Source organism: Nyctereutes procyonoides, unplaced genomic scaffold (assembly GCF_905146905.1).
Source record: "Nyctereutes procyonoides isolate TBG_1078 unplaced genomic scaffold, NYPRO_anot_genome, whole genome shotgun sequence".
NCBI classification, from domain to species: Eukaryota; Metazoa; Chordata; class Mammalia; order Carnivora; family Canidae; genus Nyctereutes; species Nyctereutes procyonoides.
Window position 1 is genome coordinate 31,411,927 of NW_026575048.1, and position 25,022 is coordinate 31,436,948.

The 25,022-nt window shown below is 41.3% G+C and overlaps 1 protein-coding gene and 1 pseudogene across 1 annotated transcript in view; both read left to right on the plus strand.

The window, feature by feature from the left end:
- Positions 1-19,223: 19,223 nt before the first annotated feature.
- The window catches only part of TMEM178A (transmembrane protein 178A), a 132,749-nt gene continuing 126,950 nt past the window's right edge, over positions 19,224-25,022 (plus strand). The window contains exon 1 of the mRNA XM_055326939.1: positions 19,224-19,298. The gene's annotated coding sequence lies outside the window, so the exon portion shown is untranslated. The remainder of the gene's footprint in view (positions 19,299-25,022) is intronic.
- On the plus strand, positions 20,479-20,889 carry LOC129510862 (MICOS complex subunit MIC13-like; annotated as a pseudogene).

Below are 25,022 nucleotides of genomic sequence, written 5' to 3' on the forward strand. Positions count from 1 at the left end.
AGGCACCCCAGAAATCGGTTATTATTGATGGAGTTTGCCTACTTAGTATACTATAAGGAGGGAAAACTCTTCCTGTGTTGGCCTGCTGGGTTTAGGTTTCTCAAGCCCACTAGTGACTATTTTATCACTTCTAAGTGAAATCAACATTGAAAATTGAGTGCTCCAACCATGGTGATTTGTAAGGGGTCAGCTATTATTAAACATTAGTGGCAATTTACCAAAATCCTTTCTTTCTGAAAATAAGTTATACAAAACTGTTATTTATTTATGAGTTTAAGATAGAAAAAGAGATGGAAGTACTGCTTTAAACCAGACGGAGTGTGGGCAGATGCTGGCCAAGATTTCCTTCCATACACGGCCCCTTGCAGACTAAGCATCCAGCCTCTGGGGCAAAGGCAGGCAATTGTGTTAAATCATGCAAGATGGAGTGGCAGTCTGGTGAGGCACGTAAAATGAATTGAAAGCAGAGAACTACTTATTTGTCAGTAGCAATCCATCCCAGACATGAAGGCTGCAATGATAAAGAATGAGGATTCATTCTTATAATATACTCTCCTACTTCAAAAAACTTTTTTCAAGAAGCACAACACACATATTTCAGCTTTTTACAATTTTCTAATTAGTATTAACTCATCAACACAGCACGAGTGAGTTTGGAGTTTTCAGCCCAGCAAAAATGCAGTTGCATGAGGATCTTTATAAGCCTCCTGTAATCTCCCCAAAATGTCCAAGATTACCTTTCTCTTCACTTTAATTAGAAAACTGGGTTGCAGATCAGAACAGGGATATAAAATTGACTTTGTCTCTCTTCCTCATTTTGTCACCTGGAACAAGTCAGTTAATCTGTTTGGACCTCAATTTTGGTAACATACCATCACACGTTTACATCTGTAAAAAATGTCCTCACTATTTCCTTAGGTGGGAAAAGCAGATATAAATAATTTATTTATTTATACATTAGGCAGCTTTGCTACAGAAACAATGGTCCCCAAATCTCAGGGGCTTACAATAATAATTTATTCCTCTTTCATATATATGTTAATGACTACAGGAAGCTGCGTTTTGGCTCCTATTTCTTCTTATTCTGGGACCCAAAACAAGACTGGCTCTGATCATTTTGAATCCCTACTCCTGGCAGAGAGAAAGAGTAAGTTCACGGGAACATGCAATGGTCCTCAAACTTCTGCTTGGTTGTGGTGTATGTTATGTCTACTCATAGGCCATTGGCCACGGTAAGCAAAGCAACATATTGAGTATTATCATGCGGTGGGGATAGGTAGCTGCTTACCACAGAAGGCATGCAAATAATTTGGCAACTGGCTGATTGCCTACAGAAATCATTTCTCCTACAGTAAAGAGGAATACATAAGAACAATAATATGATATATCACCATGTATTTATCTGTAAATAGATATATGCATAAAGTCTGAGATGTTATTCATTGAAATACTCTTAGACCAGAAGATTTGAAAACATATGTTCACACAAAATCTTGTACATGAATGTCCACAGCAGGATTATCACCCCAAAGGGGAAACAATCCAAATATTCATCAAAAAATGACAAATGGGTTGAAAAATGTAGTATATCTATACAGTGGAATGCTTTTTAGGCATAAAGAAGAATGAAGTACTGGTACATGCTACAATGTGGATGAACCTTGAAAACATGATGATGAGTGAAAGACTCAAGTCACAAAAGACCACATATTGTAAGATTCCATTACAATGAAATGTCTAGAGTAGAGCAATCCATTGACAGAAAGTAGGTTAGTGGTTGCAGGGGCTGGGGGGACAGAGGATAGGAAATGACTGCTGATAGGTAATGGGGTTTCTTTGGCATGATGAGAAAGTTCTGGAACTAGATATTGGTGATGACTGCACAACCTTGTGAATATACTAAAAACCTCTTAGTTGTTCATTTTAAAAGGTTAGATATTATGGTGTGTGAACTATATCTCAATTTAAGAAGATTCACAGAAATTATTGGATGGTGAAATTGTAGAGAATTTTCACTTCTTCATGTGTTCATTCCTAGACAGCCTGAATTTTTTATAATGAGAAAATATTATTTTTATATTCAGAGAAAAAGAATGAAGATATTCTAATTGGGGAAAACACAAAAATATCAGTTGCATGAAATAAAGTTCCCTTGCATGCAATTGATGTACCCTAATCTCAAGTACTTGCAAGTTTAAAATGTAAACCATCCATGAGTTAAGCACTTAAAACAAATTCATCACCTTTTTCTATAATTAACCTGGAGAGATGTGATAGCAATGATGGAAATGTCTAAAATCAGAAAAAAAGTGAAAATTGGATTAATAAGGGTTATTTGTGGTCAACGTCAATCTACCTCATAGAGAAAAATGGTTTTCCAAAGGGTCAGAGTAGGTCAGGAGCACAATGATCTCCATATTCTTGCTTCTCTGCTGGGGAAAAATCAAAACCACAGCTTCACCTTTTGGTTCTACCATTGGAAAAATTACAAGTTTAATTAAGTCTTTTGGCCAAGGGTCCATTTTATTCTTGAGTACATATGAAATGAATACCCTAGACAAGAAACAATTTTTTCAGGACAGAGATCTGGTGGTAAGGGGTTTCCAGAGTACTGAATTAGAGACTCAACTCAAAATGTTCAACCAGACATCCAAGTGTGGGATGTCATCCAGCAGGTGAGTATGAGAGAATAAGCCGTATTCAGTGCCCAATATTAAGATCAAGCTGAAGGATGCAGATGTGTGATGCAAGCATCTCGTTTACCACCCCCCCCAACAGGAATTCCTCCCCAGACTCAGAAAATGCCATTGACCCTGTACATCCAAAATCGTCTGGAGAATCAGTGGCAAGCATGTCTCCTGTAGTCTGTCATTCTCAGTATTGAAGGAAGTGAGTGAACAATAATCAAAAAGCCACAAAGTCCACCAGCTCAGCAGGCATGAAATATATCCTATTGAACAGGCAAGGCCTCTGCCCGCAAGAGATTTATAGTACAATATGGCAGACAAGAGAGGCCAACATGTAATCAGCAGAAAACTAGTACTCAGAAAAGTTGTACTTATATGTAGTGTGTATGAGCACCTATTTCTAGAAAGTCCACAGCTTAGGTTCTTTACAAATAGTACACCATAAATGTAATTCAACCAAACATTACTGTTAGTCACAGCTTTGATCTGAAAGGTCAAAGGAAACCGAAAAAAAAAAAAAACCCACAAACCCTGTGACTTAACAGAATTTTGCTAAGTGTTCTTTGGCCAGGAGCAGTCATAAATGATGTGGTGATGTAGCCTATTACTCATGATTTATAATTTGAAAAAGGAAAGGGCAAAGAAGTTGTTCTTCCTTATAATTCTGGCAAGAAAATACAAGGTCTTGCTATGCCCTTCCTAGGGCAATTTCCTGAAGAACAAAACCAAAACCACAAATAGCGCTGCAGCTCAGACCATTTTTACTGGCATTACCCATAATATTATGCTAATTATAATCTGCAACGCAGATTACATTAGCAAGGTGTAACAAGAAGCAATCAATGTTTCTAAAGTATGTTTTCTCCTTAGCCCTGCCTGACACTGTGCCCCTGAGCCTGCCTAGAGCTCTGGGTCTAACATTAGAGATGGCAGGCAGGGACTTAATATGTGCCTGATTGCCAAAGCTCTGCTAATAAGCACCAATACTCATCTGCACAGAATCTGTATCTTATATTGTGTATGAAGTACAAGTCTTTGGATTTTGATACTAATCTGAGAAAGTGTATCATCCACAGCTGGGAGAGTACATGCTGATTTTATTCAAGCACCTTGAGCTGTGCCCAGCATATAACAGGTTCTCAATAAATGTGTATTTTAAAATGATGAATGAACTACTACTAGGGCGCATTATATTAGAGCTCTCCAGAGAGACAGAACCAATAGATTGTGTGCATGTGTGGGTGTGCATACATGCCCACACATAGTATATATTTAATACACACACATAGTATATATTTAAATATATTTATATATAGTATGTGTACACACATACATATGTGTGTGTATATATATGTGGTATATATATATATATATATATATATATATACACACATATAAATTAGTTTACATGATTATGGAAGCTGAGAGAGAAGTCCAGACCAGGAGAGCTCAAATATAGTTCTGATCCAAGTCTGAAAGCCTTGAGAAGCAGGAGAGCTGATGGTGTAAGTTCCATTCCAAGTCCGAATCTGAAGGCAGAAGATCAATGTTTCAGCTCGAGGGCAGTCAGGCAGAGAGAGAAAATTTGTTCTTACAAAAGCTTCTTTTGTTATGAATGACATGCATCTGTGAGGTTCAAAGTAAAATGTGTGGCCTGTGGCCACAGATCAGAATTTCTTGGGCATGAAGCTAATTGTCACCAAAGGATTGACTTGGTGTTCTGACAGCATTCGGTGCCTGCCTGATACACTTGATCAGTTCCCTTCATCATCAGCCACCCTTTAATACATGGATAATCAAACCGACATCCGAGTGTGGGATGCCAGGACTCACACAGCAGACAGGCAAGAGGTGGCATTGGAGCATGCAGGCTACATCAGAGAGCAGAGAGGCAGAGTGAACAGGAGGCCAGGGTTAATGGGTAGCATCTCAGCTAAGAATTTTCTTTTCTTTTTTTTTTTTTTTTAAGATTTTATTTATTTATTTGACAGAGAGAGATAGAGCACTGCAGGCAGAAGGAGAGGGAGAAGCAGGCACCCTGCTGAGCAAGAAGCCCGATGCAGGGCTCGATCCCAGGACCCTGGGATCAGATGCTTAATCACCTGAGCCACCCAGGTGCCCCTCAGCTAAGAGTTTTCAATTAGAATCACCTGAGAAGGTTCAAAAACTACCCATGCTTGAGACTTTCTCCTGACCAATTAAATTAGAATCTCGTGGGAGGTGGGAAATGTTGGAGCCAAAGCGCAAGTATTTTTTTTTTATTATTCATTTATTTAGTCACAGAGAGAGAGAGAGAGGCAGAGACACAGGCAGAGGGAGAAGCAGGCTCCATGCACCGGGAGCCTGATGTGGGACTCGATCCCGGGTCTCCAGGATCGCGCCCTGGGCCAAAGGCAGGCGCCAAACCGCTGCGCCACCCAGGGATCCCGCGCAAGTATTTTTAAATGTTCCTCACATGATTCTAAAGTGAAGCCTGGATTGAGAACCTCTGTTCTGGGCTGTCCAATCACTTCTTTGTTATAATAAACTGCAATGGATTTTACTTGGGAATACCTGTTCAGAATAGAGGTTCTTAAACACGTCTGCATGCTGAAGTTGCCTGGGAGCTTCAAAACACCTATTCCTGGGTTCCACCATCACAGGTTGTGTTTGAATGGGTCTGGGGTATATAGCCTAGGCTTTGGGATTTTAAAAAGATCCCCCATAAATGCATAATCTCTAGCCCCACTCCAGATTTACAGAATCAGAATTTGTATTAAAAATAATATGATTGTGGTAAAATATATATAACATAAAATTTATCATCTTAACCTTTTTTTTTTTTTTAAATTTTTTTTTTTAATTTATTTATGATAGTCACAGAGAGATAGAGAGAGAGAGGCAGAGACATAGGCAAAGGGAGAAGCAGGTTCCATGCACCGGGAGCCTGACGTGGGATTCGATCCCGGGTCTCCAGGATCGCGCCCTGGGCCAAAGGCAAGCGCCAAACCGCTGCGCCACCCAGGGATCCCTCATCTTAACCTTTTTGAAAAAGTTTTGAGAGAGTAAGTGGGGGGAGGGGGGACTGTGGAGCCCTTCACCCGTTCTTCCCAAGACCCTGAGATCATGACCTAAGCTGAAGCCAAAAGTTAGATGCTGAACCAACTGAGACACTCAGGTGTCCCCAGTCATAACCATTTTTAAGTTCACAGTTCAGTAATGATTTAAGTACACTCACACTTTTGTGCAACCAATTTCCAGAACTCCTTTCATTTTGCAAAACTGAACTCTATGCCCATTAAACCACAACTTCCCATTTCCCTACCCACTCTACTCCCTCAAACCCTGGTAATCACTAATCTACTTTTCCTCTCCATAAATTCCAGGTACCATGAAATTCTGTGTAAGTGGAATTATATAGTATTTGTGTTTTTGTAACTGGCTTATTTTACTTAGCACAATGTCCTCAAGGTTTATTCGTGTTGTAGCATGTGTCAGAATTTCCTTCCTTTTTAAGTCTGAACAATATTCCATTGTATGTATAGACCACAGCCTGTTTATCCACTCATTTATTGGTGGGCATCTGGGTTGCTTCCACCTCTTGGCTTTTGTGAATAGTGCTGATAAGAACGTAGGTATACAAATACTTCATTGAGACCCTGCTTTCATTTCTTTTCAATATATCCAGGAATGACTCGCCATACTGTTTTCCATAGTGACTACAGCATTTTACATTCCCATCAACAGTGCACAAGGGTTCCAACTTCTATCTTTGCCAATGCTTGCTTGCTTGCTTTCTTTCTTCTTTCTTTCTCTTTTCCTTCCTTCCTTCCTTCCTTCCTTCCTTCCTTCCTTCCTTCCTTCCTTCCTTCCTTCTCTTTCTCTTGTTCTTTTATTGTAGCCACCCTAAATGTGTGAAGTGCAGAATCTGCATTTTTAAGCAATATTTATTTGAGGGGGGAGAGGGAGAGAGAGAATCCTGAAGCAGACTCCCCACTGTGTGCTGGGCCCAACCTAGGGCTTGACCTCATGACCCCGAGATCATGACCTGAACCAGAAATCAAGAATCAGATGCTTAACAAACTGAGCCATCCAGGTGCCCCTGGAATTTGCATTTCATCCACATATGCAGGTGACTGTGGTTATAGTTTGAGAAAGTGCTCTACTGCCCAGGCTGGTTCCCTGGCTAGCCTCCCTCACTATGCATTTGCTTATATTTTGTACCATTGACCATGGTCTTGTGTTCTCAATGTTTATTTGGCTTTCCAGTTTTCTACAAGTAGCCATCATGGCTTAAACCTGTTCAACCTCTATTGTTCATTGGCAACTTTGTAAAAAGTACCCTTCTGGCTCAGATATAGAGAGTTTAAATCCAGGGGGAAGCTGAGTTCTGTTCCTGAGGTCTCATGTGGTCCAATATAAGGATACAGAATATGAAGAAAGAGTCCAAGTAGTCCAAAGTAATAAAAAGGAAGCCTAATCTTACCTTATCATCACCAAACAATATAAAAAGGAATCAAGACCAGAACACCTAACAGCATTTCTTAAATCCCTTTATCTTTTCTCTCCAATTCATCCCAATTTCTTTCTTTTTAAATATTTTATTTATTTATTCATGAGAAACACAGAGAGGCAGAGACATAGGCAGAGGGAGAAGCAGCCTTCCTGTAGAGGGCCTGATGTGGGATTTGATTCCAGGACCCTGGGATCATGCTCTGGGCCAAAGGCAGACACTCAACTACTGAGCCACCCAGGTGCTCCATCATCCCAGTTTCAAAGTACTCCCCCCCGCTCCTCCTCCTCCATCTCTCTCTCTTTTCTCTATCCTGCTCTCCAGTCCTCTACTTATTGGTACATCTGCCTAGTCCCTTTTGTAAGCAGATCCCCTCCTTAGGACTTTATCTTTTCATTTTCCAAAACAGCATCCCCAAGTCCTGGAACTGTCTGGGAAAGCTGCCTAATTCTTCAAGGGTCAGGGAGGAGGCAGTGGGCAGAGAAAGATGGCATTTTCCATGTAGGAGGGAGGAGAGGTGAAGACTGGAAACTCTCATATGTTAATGGCTAACTTGCATGTTTTTCTTCTCTACTGGATTGTGAATTCATTGAGGACTTTCTGTTTTCCCACGTGTATCTTCTGTCATAGTCAAGTTTCTGATTCACAGTGACCATTCAGATATGCATGACAGCTGACTTCTTGGTGACCTAATCCATGTGTAGGGGAGGAACAAAATTCTCTTTCTCCCTAAGCACTTAGATTTTCTGGCTGGGGCTCTGCAAATTAGACTGACAAAAGAAGGATTAACAAGAGAACACAAACAGAAGTTCACTATCATGCATTTGCATATATGTGGGAGCACTCAGAGATGAATAACTCAAAGAGGTGGTTAGAACTTGGGCTTATATAGTATCTTTTTTTTTTTTTTTTAAGGAAACTTTTCTTTTTTTAGAGAGAGTGAGTGTGCATGTGCATGAACTGGGGGGTGGGGGAGGGACAGAAGGAGAGAGAGAGAAAGAGAGAATCTTTTTTTTTTTTTTTTTTTTTTTTTGAGAGAGAGAATCTTAAGCAGGGTCCACCCTCAGCATGAAGCCTGATGTGTGGGGCTCAATCTCATGACCCTGAGATCATGACCTGAGCCAAAAAGAGTCAGATGTTTAACAGACTGAGCCACCCAGGCACCCTTGTTTTTAGAGAAGTGATAAGACAAAGGAAAGGGATTTTGTGTTTCTAGGGCGGGGGGACACATTGTGGGAAGGTAAATATATAGGGGAACTAATAGAAGACAAGGGCTGGTTAATAAAGTTTGTTATATGGATCCTTCTCCTGGCTGAGAAGGGCCTAGAGCTGGCTCCAGTAATTGAATTCTATCTTTTCTGGATGAGAGGGAAGGGGGGTGTCTTTATAAATTTATGTCCTACTTTTAGACAAATAGGGGAAGGACTGAGACTTTTCTTGTATTTACTTCTTCTTGATTGCCTTTAGCTCAAAATAATATGTCAAGTGGCTTATTTTGAGATGGCATATTCTTTCCACGGATAACCTACAGGCCAGGTGTTCATTATGCTGAAAAAGAGTTCCATGATACTCAGGTTATAATATCACCTAGGATTTACTCCCTTCTTCCCTGATGCCACAGAAATAGAACTTCCCAAGGGCCCTAATTGCTCTTGTAGCCTCCAGTCTGTACCTGACATTCTCAACAAGACTCTTTGATGGAGGTGATATTTTGAAAATCCAGAGACCAGCAGGTCCCTTTGGAAGTGGTATTTCACTGCTGTTTTCTCATCTGTAAAATCAATGCTTGTTTCACCCAGAGCTGGGTACAGATCTTCTCTCTTATGCATAAACAGTATATTCTCTAAATTGATTCATCACTCTACACCCTGGCTCCTAATGACAGATGGCAGTTTTTCCTTGTCTTTCTTGCTTTTGAACATGGACATTAATCTGTAGACTAAATATTATGGAAAGTGCATGGACTGTCTCTGCAGCACATGTGTGACCTTCTCCTGTGGTCTCAGGAAGCTACACCTAGGAAAGAACTTTAATATTCACCGCCAGAGTAAGCTGTAAATCTCACACTGTTGCTAAACTTGTAACATTAATCTTTCTGTGGCTCTGGGCATAAAATAATAAGGAAAATACCACAACTTACTACAGCTAGTCAATGGGCTGATAAGATGGATGCTGTTGTGTTTCAAAATTGTGCCAAGTTTATGTTGATAAAGTGACTTTCTTTTGGGAATCTAAAAAACAGTGCCTATGGTTCTAATCCTATATGACTCTGACTTTGTCTTAGATTTACATAAAATAGGAAATTGGCCCAATATGGCCTCATTCATCTTCATAATTCCTCTACTGATGAAATTTATGGGGAATGTAGTATTACTATTCTTTCACTACTAAGGTCTAGAGAGCTTAGGCTTTCAGTCAAACTAGCAAATTCTGTATTGGTTCCAGAACTAAAAGAAAAGGAATTGGCCTGTGGCTATACCTACATAAAAACAACAACAAAAACAAACTTTAAAAAAATTGCTATTGCATGATTTTGTTTATCAAAGGCAGTTGAATCTCACAGACTTAATCTATTCAGGGATGTAATTAGAATTGACTTGTCAGTCCCATGGAACAAATGGTCAATTCATCCCAACCACCACTTTGGTGGATTTAAAAAAAAAAAAAAAGAAAACTTAGAGGAGGGGATCCCTGGGTGGCGCAGCGGTTTAGCGCCTGCCTTTGGCCCAGGGCGCAATCCTGGAGATCAGGGATCGAATCCCACGTCGGGCTCCCGGTGCATGGAGCCTGCTTCTCCCTCTGCCTGTGTCTCTGCCTCTCTCTCTCATTCTGTGCGACTATCATAAATTTAAAAAAAAAAAAAAAAAAAAGAAAACTTAGAGGAATGCCTGGTTGGCTCAGCACTTAAAGCGTTTGCCTTCAGCTCAGGGGGTGATCCTGGAATCCCAGGATCGAGTCCCACATTGGACTCCCTGCATGGAACCTGCTTCTCCCTTTGCCTATGTCTCCGCCTCTCTTTTTCTCTCTCATGAATAAATAAATAAAATCTTAAAAAAATAATAAAAAAAAACCTTAAGAATGTTTGATTCATCTACTAACTTGACTGCATGTGGACCAGCAGCAGGTGATTATAATTAAGGTCTTTTTAATAGTCTTTGAGAAAATCTAATTCTAAATTGTGATTCTTGGTCATTTATTAAGTAGGAAAGGCTCGAATATCCCCCAGTCCTTTCCATATCCACTGACTATGGTATGTATTTTGACATGGTCCAGATTTCTGTTGGGAATTTTGTTTAGCCATTAATGCAGGAGACCTGAAATACTAATAATACACAAGATAGAAGTTCATTTTTCTCACCTGTAAAAGACGCAGAGCATTGATATAGCTCAGAGGCAGGACATGGGGTGCTGTCCCTGTCTGATGAAAGCAAATTGCTTCTGGTATTTTAGGCTTATTAGGATGAGGAAAAAAAACATTTGTAGACATAGTAAGTGCATATTAGATGGTCAGAATGGTGTCAATTTGCTCCAGGACAGATAACTCTAGGAAGAGGAGCAGGAACAGAAGTTAGTAATTAAGATTTTGATAATTCACTATCATGCTCTAAGATCCATCTGTTCACTGCACATGTTAAGCAGGTGAATTAAATGGGGACATAATAGAAATCACCACCCTTCAATTTTCTTTGATGATGACACTAATTCCCAGAATTCTCTTAAAAAACACAGCATTGCTTTTGGGTTTTTTTGTTTTGTTTTGTTTTTTAGGTGGGGGCAGTCCCAATAGTGCTTAATTTAGATCAGGAAGCCACTTTGAGGATTCTGCTATTTACTAAACTTCTCCATTCATACTGTAATTCAGGAATGGGGGCAAACAACCAGGGGTTGGATCAACAGAAACTTTGTGCCCATCATGAAGTAGACTTGGACTCAAATTCCATTATAACTGGATCCCTCAAGATAAGGCTCCGCTCTGAGTTTGTGTGTATGTATGTATGTACAGAAACGGTGATGTTCTGGATCATTGGGGTTTAGCACAAATTCAAGGCCATGTCCAATAATTTGTGAAAGGTGTAGGAATTTCCCTTTCTCTAGAATACAATTACCCTGGTAAATGTGTGCAGGCACTTTTGGTGAAGGGGTAGAGGAAGATTTTTCTTTCTTTTTTTTTTAAAGGTTTTTATTTATTTATTCATGAGACACACACACACACACACACACACACACAGAGAGAGAGAGAGAGAGAGAGAGAGAGAGAGAGAGAGGGAGAAGCAGGCTCCATGCAGGGATCCTGATGTGGGACTCGATCCTGGGACTGGATCCCGGGACTCGAGGATCACTCCCTGGGCCAAAGGCAGGTGCTAAACTGCTGAGCCACCCAGGGATCCCCTAGAGGAAGATTTTCATAAAGGTTTTTATTATGTCCTTCCTCAAAGTTTCTCCCTTTTATTTACTGAATTGAGAGTATTGATATTAGAAGACAGGCCATGCCTCTCTAGTGGTGATTTAAGCTGGATATGATTACTTAAATCTAGGTTTTTTCAGTTATACAGGTCAAGTACATCTTTCATAGGTTGCCCATCCAGTTCAGTTTTAGAAATACTGTGATCAATTAGCCACTACCAAAATATCTCTGCAAGTCAAATCATTCTTTTTTTTTTTTTTAAAGTAAGCTCTAGGGATGCCTGAGTGGCTCAGCAGTTGAGCATCTGCCTTCGGCTCAGGGTGGGATTCCTGGAGTTCCAGGATTGAGTCCCACATTGGGCTCCCAGCAAGGAGCCTGCTTCTCCCTCTGCCTATGTCTCTGCCTTCTCTCTGTGTGTCTCATGAATAAATAAAATCTTAAAAAAAAAATCAAATAAGCTCTACACCAAATGTGAGGCTCAAACTCAGGACCCCAAGATCAAGAGTCCCATGCTCCAGTAACTAAGCCAGCCAGGTGCCCCTCATTCTGTTATAATCTCCGCATCAAGTCTATTTCTGGCAGTTAAATCCTACTATGTAGTGTCTGTTTTTCTGGGCATCCACTAACCCTACTGAAATTAGGGAACTTTTTCAATAGCAGTATCTCCTACCTTCATCTCTGGAGTACAGAAGAAATTCAACAAAGCACCCTTCGAGATTCTGGTTCTCTCTTCATTAATGTTTTCCTCAATGCCTTAAAAAAGGGAGTGTTCTTCAGACTTAATTTGGGTGTATGTTAGATGTGTGTGATAAATCCACTCTAACATTCTTATCTCTCTGAATCTCTAGAGTTTACATTTCAACTTCCTTCAGCAATAGGCCATATAGTAGGATCCAGGTTTCAGTCAACTAAACAGGTTAACAACTGTCTTGAGCTAAGAAAAATGAATCTAGAATCTCTAGTTTAGTATAACTGGGCCAATAATTTGGCCCATAAAATTATGTTTCTGGTGGAATACCCAATATAGTCTCCAGATTTTTGTCAGTACTAGTTTTAGCAAAATCTTTCAATTCTTTTGGCATGTGAATCTTTCCCTTCCATGTTTGACTTTAAATTGGCCCATAGAAACATGCTTGATCTGGAACTAATTTTAAGTCAGGTGGGAATGAAAGGTCACAGGTGTAGGGCATGAGGAGAGCCAGAATTCCTGTATAAGATAATTGCCTCAAATGAGGTTAATATAAGGTCTTCAAAAGGGCTGGACTAGTGTCTTCAGCTATGGGAGGTCGGGGAGAGAGACTGCTGCTTTCAGTAAGGGAGATGTAATGGGGTTTGAGGGTACTCAGAATCATCTAGATCTTCCCAAATGCCCTCATTCCCATATAATACCCTGACTTTCATATCAGGTATGTAGTAGGGATATAGTTCACCTACATTGAAATTCAATAGCTGGCCAAATCTTACTCTGCCTTTGCTTTTTGGCCATGCCAGTCCTGTAGCTATGAGATAAAAAATTATTTTAGAGGAGTCCAAGAAACTCCCTGTTTCTCTAACAATATCTTGGTCTGAGAATTTTTATTCTTTAAAGCCTGTCTTTCCTTTTAGAAGATCACCCATGGTAATTGAGGCAGCCATCCCAACCCATACTTCTTTTATTCCTTAGCACTACATAATGGTGTCTGTGGGGAAACAATCAAAAGGGAACCCCAAACTTTGGCTTCAGTAAATACTTATTCCAAATGACAAAAGGTAATCATTTAATTTGCTGTTCTACTACTTCATATATCATGGGTTACTAGGGTCCTGTCATTTAATAATACTCAAATAGGGGATCCCTGGGTGGCACAGTGGTTTAGCCTTTGGCCCAGGGCGTGATCCTGGAGACTCGGGATTGAATCCCATGTCAGGCTCCCGGTGCATGGAGCCTGCTTCTCCCTCTGCCTCTCTCTCTCTCTCTCTGTGTGACTATCATAAATAAATAAAAATTTAAAAAAATGTTATAATAATACCCAAATACCTCAACCTGACTAGGTCAGATAGCCAATCTAAGCTTCATGTCCTTGAAGTTTGTTGTTCGCAATCACTTTCAGTTCAATTTTTGTATTGGTCAGAGTTCCTTAGATGCCGTCAATAAATTTACTCTGTTTACTTTGAGCAGAAAGGAATTTGTTAAGGGATAAAGAGCTTAAAGAATCATTACAAAGGTTAAAGAAACAGACTCTAGGTAATCTTCCAGGAATAACCCTTGTGTGCACTTCCACATTCCAAAATAACCTTCCAAGGGAGCTGTAGCATCTGCTATAATCAGGAAGCCACCATCGTGCTGGTTCCAGTTCATGCTAAAAATATGAGTCGAAATATGCCCTGCCTCTTTCCTGTATAAACTTTAGTTCAGAATCAGTCCAACACAGGTGCATCTAATTGGTAGAACCTCAATCACCCCAGGCACCGTAGCACAAGGAAGACTGGGAAGTACAACCTTTTATTTATTTTTAGTTTATTGTTGAGAAGGCAGGATCTATAGAATGGGGAACTACCAAAATGTTAAAAAAAAAAAAAAGGGCTCAAAATATTTCTGGACATCTGGTAAGGAGGCTGGATAATAGAAAGGGGAGAGTGATAGTAATCTTCTTGGGTTGGGTGATAGGTCCATGAGTATTCATCATTTCCTACTTTATAATGAATGCATACATGTATTAGTTTGGGTTCTCCAGAGAAATTTACTGTAAAGAATTGATTCATATGACTATGGAGGCTGAGAGTTCCCAAGATTTGTGGTTGGCAAGCTAGAGACCCAGGAGAATCAATGATGTATTTCCAGCCTGAGTTTGAAGGCAGAAGACTGATTTCCAGCTCAAAGAAAAGCAAGCAGAGAGAAAGAATTCTTTTACTTTACTCAGATCTTCTAGTGGCCCACTCACAAGGAGGAGGGCGATCTGCTTTACTCAGTCTACGGATTCAAATGCTAATCTCACTCAGAAGCACCTTCGCACTCCTGGAAATAATGTTTAACCTCGTGACCCAGTCAAATTGACACATAAAACTAACTGCCACAATATATGTTACCTACTTTTTAAATGTAGTATATTAAATAATGTTTTTTGGTGTGAGATACAAAAAATGATTTTTTAAGTACAAATGATTGATATTCACTATAAAACTTAAGATTTTGATTGAATTTAAGTGCAAATGACTGAAAAGAGTAGTTCTTTAAGTTGCTATTATTTGGATCTTGGTTTGAAGGAGAATGAGTGGGTTGTTGAATGAAGTTTGGAGAGAGCGAACTTCATTCAGGTGTTTGTGAAGCAGAGAGATAAAGAAAAGAACGGGGTTTTGCAGCTCTAAAACAGATTTCTGCTATTTCACATTTTGCTTGGAACTGCTCAAACTCCTAGCAGTTTGCCTGAGACCTTTTTCCTTTTCATTCTTCACCTTGAGGGATATTGGAATTTTCAGGTGCCTAAGAGATTGTTAGTTTGTTGTGTATCTATCACTATGCCCTCTTTTCATTTTTTAGTATACATGGTAGGACTCTGAATTAAAAACTCACCCTTCCGAGCCCCTCTTTCTGGTTCTCTGGGTATTAGTTCACACAGTGTAAAAGCACAAGTCGGGTTGTGTACTTCATTATCTGCTGCTATTTATTTCAATCCTGGATTGGAAGAGTCAATGAGCAGAAATTGCATGAGGGAACTTTCTTCAAACCTACAGTTTATGAATAATGCATAATTCTCTGTGACTCATCAAAAGCAATGGTAAACAAAACCCAAACAGTTGGCCACCTCCTCAGCAATCCACAGACAGTGGTCCCACCCCTTACAAACTGTGAATAGCAATATTTGAAGGTAGCAATGGAAATCAGTGGTGCTAGTTTATCTTTAGTATCGCCCATATGTTTATTGGCACACAGTTAAGTCAGAAAAGCAACTGAGCGCAAAGACAAAAAGGTGTCCCGACGACTAAGGTATCTAGAGTTCACAGGATGTTACCGGGATCATTCCCTACTGCACCCCACATAGATAATTTTCCCTTGATCTCTTCCAGCTAATAAATTGGAAGCAACACCAACTTTGTAGTCAGACAGTCTTGGGTTCAAATTCTGCCTCTGCTACTCATGAGCTGTATGTCCTTGGGCAAGTTACTTAGCTTCTTTCATCTTAGTTTCTTATCTTCCATTCACTTTGGTCTCCTTTCAGTAAGAAGGGAGAATAGCAATCCTTAATTCTAGACACTCAGGGCTCTTAATTATAAGCAGCAGCAGCTGACTCTAGCTCATTAAGCAGAAAGGATATTGGGTGGCTCCCAGAGCAGGTGAGGGGGGAGGCAGGCTTGAAGCTAAGCTTCTGGGATCAAGGCCTGAAACTGCTGTAGGAGTGACCCAATAAGGAAGCTGCTGACCCTTATTTCCCTAAGAGCACAGCTTGGCTGCCAGGAACTCACACTCTGCTGCAACTCCGCCAGCACTGATATTTCCAGGCCAGGAATCTATTTTATTTTATTTATTTTTTATTTTTATTTTTTTAAAGATTTTATTTATTCATGAGAGACACAGACAGAGAGGCAGAGACACAGGCAGAGGGAGAAGCAGGCTCCATGCAGGGAACCTGATGCGGGACTCAATCTTGGGACTCCAGGATCAGGCCCTGGGCCGAAGGCAGGCACTAAACTGCTGAGCCACCCAGGGATCCCAGAATCCATTTTACAACAACTGGTACTGGAGAAAACTGGGTGCCTCTGCCACCACCCTTGTCAGCAGATGGGTTCCAGGCATCACCTCCTTCCTCTAGTTCATCAGTTCTGATTAAACTGTTGCCTGGGCACATCTTAGTGATGGATCCTAGGCTTCATGCCTGTGTTCTAGCTGCCAAGGTCTTTGGGGAAGCAAATTTTTCTCACTTGACTTTAGGGAGGCAGAGCTCATAAGGCAGGGAATTCTCCAAACATGGCAAAATGCATAAGAGATGTGAGAGAACTGGAAAACATGACATATATTATCTATCAAAGAGTTGTGAAAATTGAGTATGTTAAATGTCTGGTCTGCTTCTGGAGTTCAATGATTTGTTTGTTTGTTTCCTGTTCTTCTTTCTTTATCAGAAATATCTATTGGCTCACTGGCTAAACTCCCAGGTTGGGTTCTACCAAGGCAGGATTTGTAAGTAAAGTGAAATGGAGCCTTTGACTTGGGGTGGGGTCTCTATTTCCTAGTGCTGCTCCCTGGATGGACCTGACCTCTTTTTTTTTTTTTTTAAGATTTTATTTACTTATTCACGAAAGACCCAGAGAGAGGCAGAGAAATAGGCAGAGGGAGAAGCAGGCTCCCTCAGGGGAGCCTGATGTGGAACTCAATCTCAGGACCCCAGGATCACGACTTGAGTCAAAGGCAGACACTCAACCACTGAGCCACCCAGGGGCCCCTGGACATGACCTCTTGACCTTACCTGCCCTGACCCTTACCTTCCCTGACCCATGGGAGCTGCTCATCCCTTGGTTACATTTGACCTTTCAATTCTTGTATCTTTTGCTTGCTCATGACCACAGCAACCCAATGACATTCTCCACCCCACCTCCCATTTTGTGCTAATATCTTGGCCTCTTGGCTCACAGATTTTTAGTTGATAACGAATCCTGCTACCAACTGGATTCTTTCCTTGTCCTGACTTCTGGACAGTTAACATAGCATTCTTACATATTTTTTTTGATCATTGAAGGAGACTTTCTACAAAATATTTGGATCTTTTAAACAGTTCTTTTAGGTTCATATGAAATAATTTTCCTATCTCTAATGAATGAGAAATGAAGAAAGTCTTGAGTAGGAATGCAAAAAGACAAAAGAAACAGTTACAGAATGGTTTCCCTGTCACTCACCCCAGTTTTGTATTCTTCCTAAGAAGTAATTCATTAGTACTTTGTATACAGAGGGGGAAAGAAATCCAAAACAACTTGTTCCAAGACATAAGCTAGTGTCTTTCTTACTGATAAATTTCCCCAAACCTTCTCAAGGCAGACTCTGCTTTCTCTTTCATGCCACTGCACTTGCAGAGTTGCCAAACTTCTTTCCAACTAAAACAAAGGGCAGCATTCTCCACATTATCAGCCTGGCATCTGGCTATTGGGACTCTGTGGGCTAAGAGAATGCCTTGAGGAGCTGGGCAGAGAGCAGTATGATCTTGTTCTGCCATCATGGCTCAGGGAGCCAGGAATTATTTGTCTACAGTTATTTATTCCAATTGTCCTGGTATCTCACAACTTCATTTGACAGTCTGGGAAATGTTCTGCTTAATTGGCTGGAAATGTCCTTAGAAGTCCTTAAGCCCTTTGAATCCTGGGATATGATCTAGAGAAGTATATACAAGCTAGTATGAAAGATGATTATTGTTCTGAGTTGTCTTAGCACAGTGACTGGCCCTCAGGATAAAGGCAATAGAAGTTATTCACTATTTTGCATCATAGATCTCCTATGGCGAGCCAAGAATTCCACCAGAGAATGTTGCAAAGACTTATGAGACTTTTCTTGCTTAATTGCATTCTCAAAATAACATATTGTTAGAGACAGAGAACATCAGATAAAAAATGCTAGCATATCTTTAAGAAAAATATCTCTAAATGTGGCCCCATCCATTCACAATGGTGGGATAATTGGACCTAGAGTCAGACCACTTGGAATCTCAGTTCTGCTACCTTTAGAAGAGCATTTTGGATGAGACCTTGGTTCCACTATTATATAACTGCTTTATTCTATAAAAGTGCTTGGGTGGCTCAGTTGGTTGGGTGTCCAACTCTTGGTTTTGGCTCAGGTTATGATCTCAGGGTTGTGGGAGTGGCCCTGGGTCAGGCTCCAGCTCTGTGGGGAGTGTGCTTCTCTCCCTTTCCCTCTCTCTCTGCCCTTCCCCTACATGAGTGTTCTCTTTCTCTTTCTCAAGTGGATTTTTTTTTAAAGTGAAGGACATAAAGTGCTGAAGTACCAGAATCCCTTTCTAGCACCTAAATTAACTAAGATTCATTAGCTTGTTGGCAATAAAGGCCCTGAGAAAATAGGAGAGACAAAACTCCAAAGAAAGAACATGGTTCCAGAAAGGTCTAGCGAATAATAGCATGGAAGTGGCAATTCCAGTCGCGATGCCGAACTTGTGGTATTCTGTTGACCATGGAGCAATAGGAGGTAACTGGCATAGACAAAATTATGGGATCCTCAAAGAGAAATGAAAAACATCTCTCAGGAAGACTCCATCTACTATTAAATTTTGTCTACTACTCTCTGCCTGCTTAGCATATTTAGTTAGGCAGTAGAAGTACTAGTGGCAGATACAAAAAAAAATATGCTATTGATGGGGTAGGAATGAACAACAGGTTTATTTACAGCTAGTTGATATTATGCTGAAGGTTTCTGTATCACAGTCCTGTTGATGAGGGAGGAAATCCCAGACTTGCTGCCAAGTTTCATCATGGGGCATATGGACCTTATGCTTTCAGGTTCAGTGATCTTGGTCCAGCTGCAAGAATAACTTATGCATGAATTAGCAACAGAAACAGTAAAGCTATTGGCTGAGGACCAGGTGGATGGCAAGCTCTCTGCCCCTTGATACATATCTTGTGCTTGTAGTGTTGGTCTGGTTAATTTGGGCAAATCTGTCTCTGGCCTCCTGAACTCAGCTTCTAGAGGCTTAAGGCGCCTGTTCCATTCATCTTGCTCTGGGTCTGTTTCTGACAACCAGATGTAAGTACAGTCAATGACTGGTCAGAACTCTAATGCTGTGTTGGGAGTATAGGTAAGATAACTGCATTATTATGTTGTCCTAGCAGAGAATGGAAGAACAGAAATTAGCTTTTTATTCACCAAGTCCATGAGAAGGGTCAGGTCCAGAGAGGGGGTGTGAGTTACCCAAGATCACTTGAAAGAATGTCTGGCAGAAATGGGAACTTTCCAAAAAGGAATTAAAAATGAACAGTGGGCATGTTTATTACCTTTCACCATCAGATGGAGTTTGTTCACTAAACTATTATTATTAAAAAGGGAATAATTATCTTCCAGATGTTTCCAGGTTTAACCCACTGAGCGAAGACCATATTGCCGATATGCAATTTTACAGAAGTTACGGCAGAAAGATACTTATTTTACTAGTTTAAGACAGTGCTAGATTTTAGGGAAATACCATTTTGTTTTGAAGGGACAGTGACGGTTGTTTATGCACAGCAAATTCTTGCACCCTGAAATACTGCTTTGTACTTCCTGACTGTCTTCTTGGGCTGCCTGTGACTCACAGTATAAGAATCCTTTAATTATTCCGAAAGTAGCTGGCTAGCGGCTGTATTTTTTTCTTCTGTCTTTCCATTTCTCTCTCTCACAGGGTGTTGCTTCTCCATGTTGGAAGCGTTCTTTTCCATTAGCTTCTCCCATTCCATACAGCCCTTGGAGGTGTAGACATAGGGCATGTTTCTTTGCCTGGGAGCAGGGCGATTGTTCCTCTGCAGATCTGAGAGGGAGCTCCAGCCTTATTCCCAGTCCTCTGCTAGGATGGGGCCATAAGAGAAAATGAACTAGGGCCAGGCTGCACCTTGGTTGTGGCTTTTATTAGCTAACCTTTGTCTTTTTTCCTTTAAATAAAGTCCATTTTGGTTTATCTTTGCTTTTCGGTTTTTCTTTTCTCAATAAGGATCCATTTTGAGACACTGTTCTTTTAACCAAGAAGATATAGTTCTCTGGCAAATCAGACTTCCCATTCTTGACAAAAGGGGCCAGACCCTTCCTTTCTCCTTTCCTTATGTGTCTTCCTCTCCTAGGCCAGGCAGATTTACAGAGAACTCGATTGGTTCTCAGGAAACATTCTTTCATTCATTCAAGAACCACTTACTGAGGGTGGCGAGTCAAGTGTCCTCATGTGCAGAGCACAGTGACCATGGTGCTCTGAGTGTGGTCGCTGATGAGGTTCCTCATTAAGGGCAGTATGGCTGGGGGTGCCGCTTACCTGGTTTATGACCAGGAGTTGCTGGGGCCAAGCAACAAGAGCTAGGCTATTCTTCAGAAGGCTGAGGAGATAGTCCCTCCAGGCATGTACCTGTTCAGCCAGTATATGTGTGAGTAGACTGGTCTGAAGATACCCTAGCACCCAGCTCCTCCAAAATGTAACTTTCACATTTGCGACACCTGGAATTCAGGCATCATTACAGTGATGTCGGCTCTGTCGGCGGCCCCCTCTAAGGCCTGTGAGTACTTCAAGCAGGGCTGGGACCACCTGAAAGAGGGAGCCAAGGAGCCTGTCAGAGAAGGCCACCTGTCCCAGTCAGGAACAGGGGCAGGGGCAGCATAGACCTAGAGACTCCAGACTGGGACTGGGATTCCACTCCCAGGGCAGTTCCTGGCCTTGACATCCAATAAAAGACTTTTTTTTTTAAGACTTTATTTATTCATGAGAGAGAGAGATTGAGAGAGAGAGAGGCAGAAACGTAGGCAGAGGGAGAAGCAGGCTCCATGCAGGGAGCCTGATGTGAGACTCAATCCTAGGACTCCAGGATCATGTCCTGGGCTGAAGGTACGCAGTAAATTGCAGAGCCACCCAGGCATCCCCAGTAAAAGTCTTTGGAAGTGCAACCCCTCCCCCCCAACAACAACAATAACAAAAAATCCCCCCAAACTTATTGAGGGTCTGCCTTAAGTAAGCTTAAAAAATGTCCAGTTTACCCAAGTCTGTCCAGGTTTAGAACTTAAAGTCCTAGAATGCAGGAAACCCCCAGTTTTGGGAAAACTCGGACAGCTGGTCACCCTAACCCTGAACAGAGCACTGTCTAGGAGCTTGGTATATAACTCGCCATCAGCTTCTCATGTACTCAGCAAAGATGAGAGTTTCCAGATTCTTATAGAGGAAAGCATTTAATTAGAACTGAGGACCCTGGGCCCTGGGCCCACTGCAAAAGGGGCAGAGCTTAAGGGCAGATCACTGAACTTCCGTTTCCTCCTTTGAAGAGTAGAAACATTGGATTTGGTGTTCTTTGACTTTTTTTTTTTTTTTTTTTTTTTACAACCCAGATTCTACAATTCTATTTCTAAAGGAGTGTGATGAACCAATTCACACTAATTCGTAGTCCAAGATATGAGGCAATAGGTAATAAGGTTTCGTTGACACTTGCTGATGATGCTAACGTTTACAAAGTCCTTATTCTGTGTCACATACATCCATTATTTTACTTTATCCTCACAACTTTTTAAAGATTTAATCTATTTTAGAGAGAGGGAGGGAGGGAGGGAGTGAGAATGAGTGAGCAGGGTAAGGGGCAGAGGGTGAGGGAGAGAGAATCATGAATAGATTCCAAGCTGGGTGCAGAATCCAATGAGGGGTTTCATGAGGGGCTTGATCTCATGACCCTGAGATCATGACCTGAACCAAAACTGAGAGTTGGAGGCTCAACTAACTGAACCACCCAGGCATTCCAAGGTAGATGCTTTCTTTATTTTCATTTACAGATAAGGGGCTCAAGGCCAAGAGAGGATAAGAGCATGCCCCAAATCACACAGAAAGTTGTGCATCAAAGATCAGAACCTGGGAGGTCCAGTTTCCCAAGCCCAAACTTGAACTCTTGCTCTCACTGGGTAGGGATGTGTCAACAGTTGAAATGAACAGGCTAATTGTTTCCCCTCGAGGGACTGGAAAGAGGAAACGGTGGCTATTTGGAATGAGGTCTTCCCATTTTGGGCTCAAAAGGTTATGGTCCCCCAGAATAGAGCATGGTATTTGAGAAATTAGTGTTCTTAGCTCATAGCAAGGCCCCTCCATGTTCTTTAACACAAAACAAAGGGTGGTAGAACGAGTGGAGAATTAGAGCATCCCCATGCCCCACTCCTCCTTTCCTATTTTTGGAGGCTTTAGGATGGTTCTACTCCTTATAGGCTCTTGGTGAAGCACTTAAAGTGCTGTTAGCAAGGCTCAGAGGGTCACTGTCAGCTGCTCCCACTGTTTCTTACTATTGGTCTGGAAAATGATTCTGTTTAGATCAGGCTTGCCTAAAAGTGTGTGTATGGGTGGGGAGGAGTGTAGGAACATTCTTAGTAGGCATGCTTCTTCCCTTTCTTTAGAAAGGATGATTTGAAATACAAACAAAGTAAGTCTGTGGGGTCACATTCACAGCAGCTGGCAGAGTTTCACTTAATTAAACTACTGTGATTGCTTTATTCAAACATTTCACTTGCCCCATTCCCTTCCTCTCTGACTCCTTATGAAGGCAATGCTATTTCATTGGTGGGGGTGGGGTGGGGATTAACTGCTGTTAGTCTTTAAGACCAACACTAATTAACAACATTTATTTTACTGTGGTTGTCTATGTGAAAGTATGCAGAAGTAAATTTATATTCTGAGAATGTGACCGCTTTGGACTGAAAAAATGCCATTAAAGGGAATTAACAGTTCCTCCCAACTCACCATCATCTGTTCTAAATTCCCCGGCGAGTTGTGAAGCACCAGGACTGGGGGCAGGAAAGGAAAACAAGGGCCAAAAGCTATGGCCAATTGAGCTGCCAGCTACCAGCATGATCATCCTAAAACCCAGCTCTGGCCCACTTTCTCTCCTGCTGTAAAACCTGGGACAGGTATCCTGCCTGGTGGGTCAAGGTGAACTCCATAGGCAGGCACAGAGAACATTCCACTATCTGGCTCCATCTCCGTCCTGTCCATCCCCCTGCACTAAGCACCCCATGTCCAGGCTCCAATCCTAGTTGCCCCCATCATTCTTTCCACACTGAGGTTTTTCGTAAATGATTCCCTTTTCCTTGAATGCCTTCCAGACCTACCACACCTCTGCTACAGGTGACTTCCTTTCATGCTTTTAGTTAAAGACTGAGGCTTGCCTCTTTTATGAAGCCTGTCTGCATTCCCCCTGATTAAGTCTCTCCCTTCCTTGTTCACCTGTATTATTTTGTACATTTTGATTTGAGCATTTGTCAAATGTAATCTTTATTGGCATTGCTGTCTCCTCCATCAGACTGTGTCTTATTTATCCGTGTTATCCCCTTCTAATTGCAGAGTCTGGCATAACATTGCACATAGGAAGTACTTAATAGATGCTTATTGAATGAGTACATAATAACTCTTACAATTTTATCGGTTAACACTGTGTGTTTACCATGTGCCAAGCATCGTGTACGTGTTGCATATGCATGTGTTTTGAAAGAGAGAAAGTGGGATGCCTGGGTGGCTCAGAGGTTGAGTGTCTGCCTTTGGTTCAGGGTGTGATCCAGGGGGCCCTGGGATCGAGTCCCACATCGGGCTTCCTGCATGGAGCCTGCTTCTCCCTCTGCCTGTCTCTCTGTGTCTGTGATGAATGAATAAATAAAATCTTAAAAAAAAAAAAAAAAGAAAAGTTTGAACGATCTGGGTCATGGTCCTTCAAAAACCGTAATATCCTGTGTGAGACAACGAGTTAAAGAGCAAAGCAGAAGAAGCACTGCAGAGATACAGGTACATGGTTCTTTAGAGGAATGGCAGTTGCACTGGGGCTGGAGTGGGAAGGAGGCACCACAGACCGAGTGGCATACGAAAGGACATTGACAGACATGGAAATAGTAGAAGAACGGGGGCATCCAGGCTGAGGGAACAGTATGAGCAAAGGAATAAGGAATAAGGGCATAGTGATTTCCTGGGAACAAAGGTTCTGAAAGTTTTGTTCTCACTATATGGGGACTGCACACTTTTAAAAAATCTGAAATAGGGATCCCTGGGTGGCGCAGCGGTTTAGCGCCTGACTTTAGCCCAGGGCGCGATCCTGGAGACCCGGGATCGAATCCCACGTCCGGCTCCCGGGGCATGGAGCCTGCTTCTCCCTCTGCCTGTGTCTCTGCCTCTCTCTCTCTCTCTCTCTCTGTGTGTGTGACTATCATAAATAAATAAAGATTTAAAAAAATCTGAAATAAATCCCATTAATATCAATAAGTGCATTTTCCCTAGTTGCCCAGATTTGCATTCTTTAAGCAGGAGTGGTGATTAATCATTTCTAAATTGCTCAAGGATATGAAGCAGGGTGCTCAAAAGTCTTTAGCAGCAGGAAATGCTTGTTGCAAATAAACTGTTTACAATTTACTTTGTGAGCATCATTTTTGTTGGGACCACGCAGCAGATAACAGTAGCAGGAGGTGTAAACCCAGTTCTAACGGAAGCCCAAAGTAAATGTTCATAGCCATTTCCTGTTGCAAAGTTTTAATAAGCTTGGCTGCAGTTCTAGAGACTTTCAATATAGAGTCAGGAAACACAAAGTTGGATAATACAGTTGCATTTTTAAAATAAGAAACAAAAAAAAGAAGAAACAAACTGAAAATTTGTCCCTTAGCATTCCTTTATGAAAAGAAACATTTTAAAATCAGATACAATACTAAAACCTACCAGAAACTATGCTTTGTCAGTTTCTAGTTTTAGGATGGAAGGTCTTTCTTTCTTTCTTTCTTTTCTCTTTCTTTCTT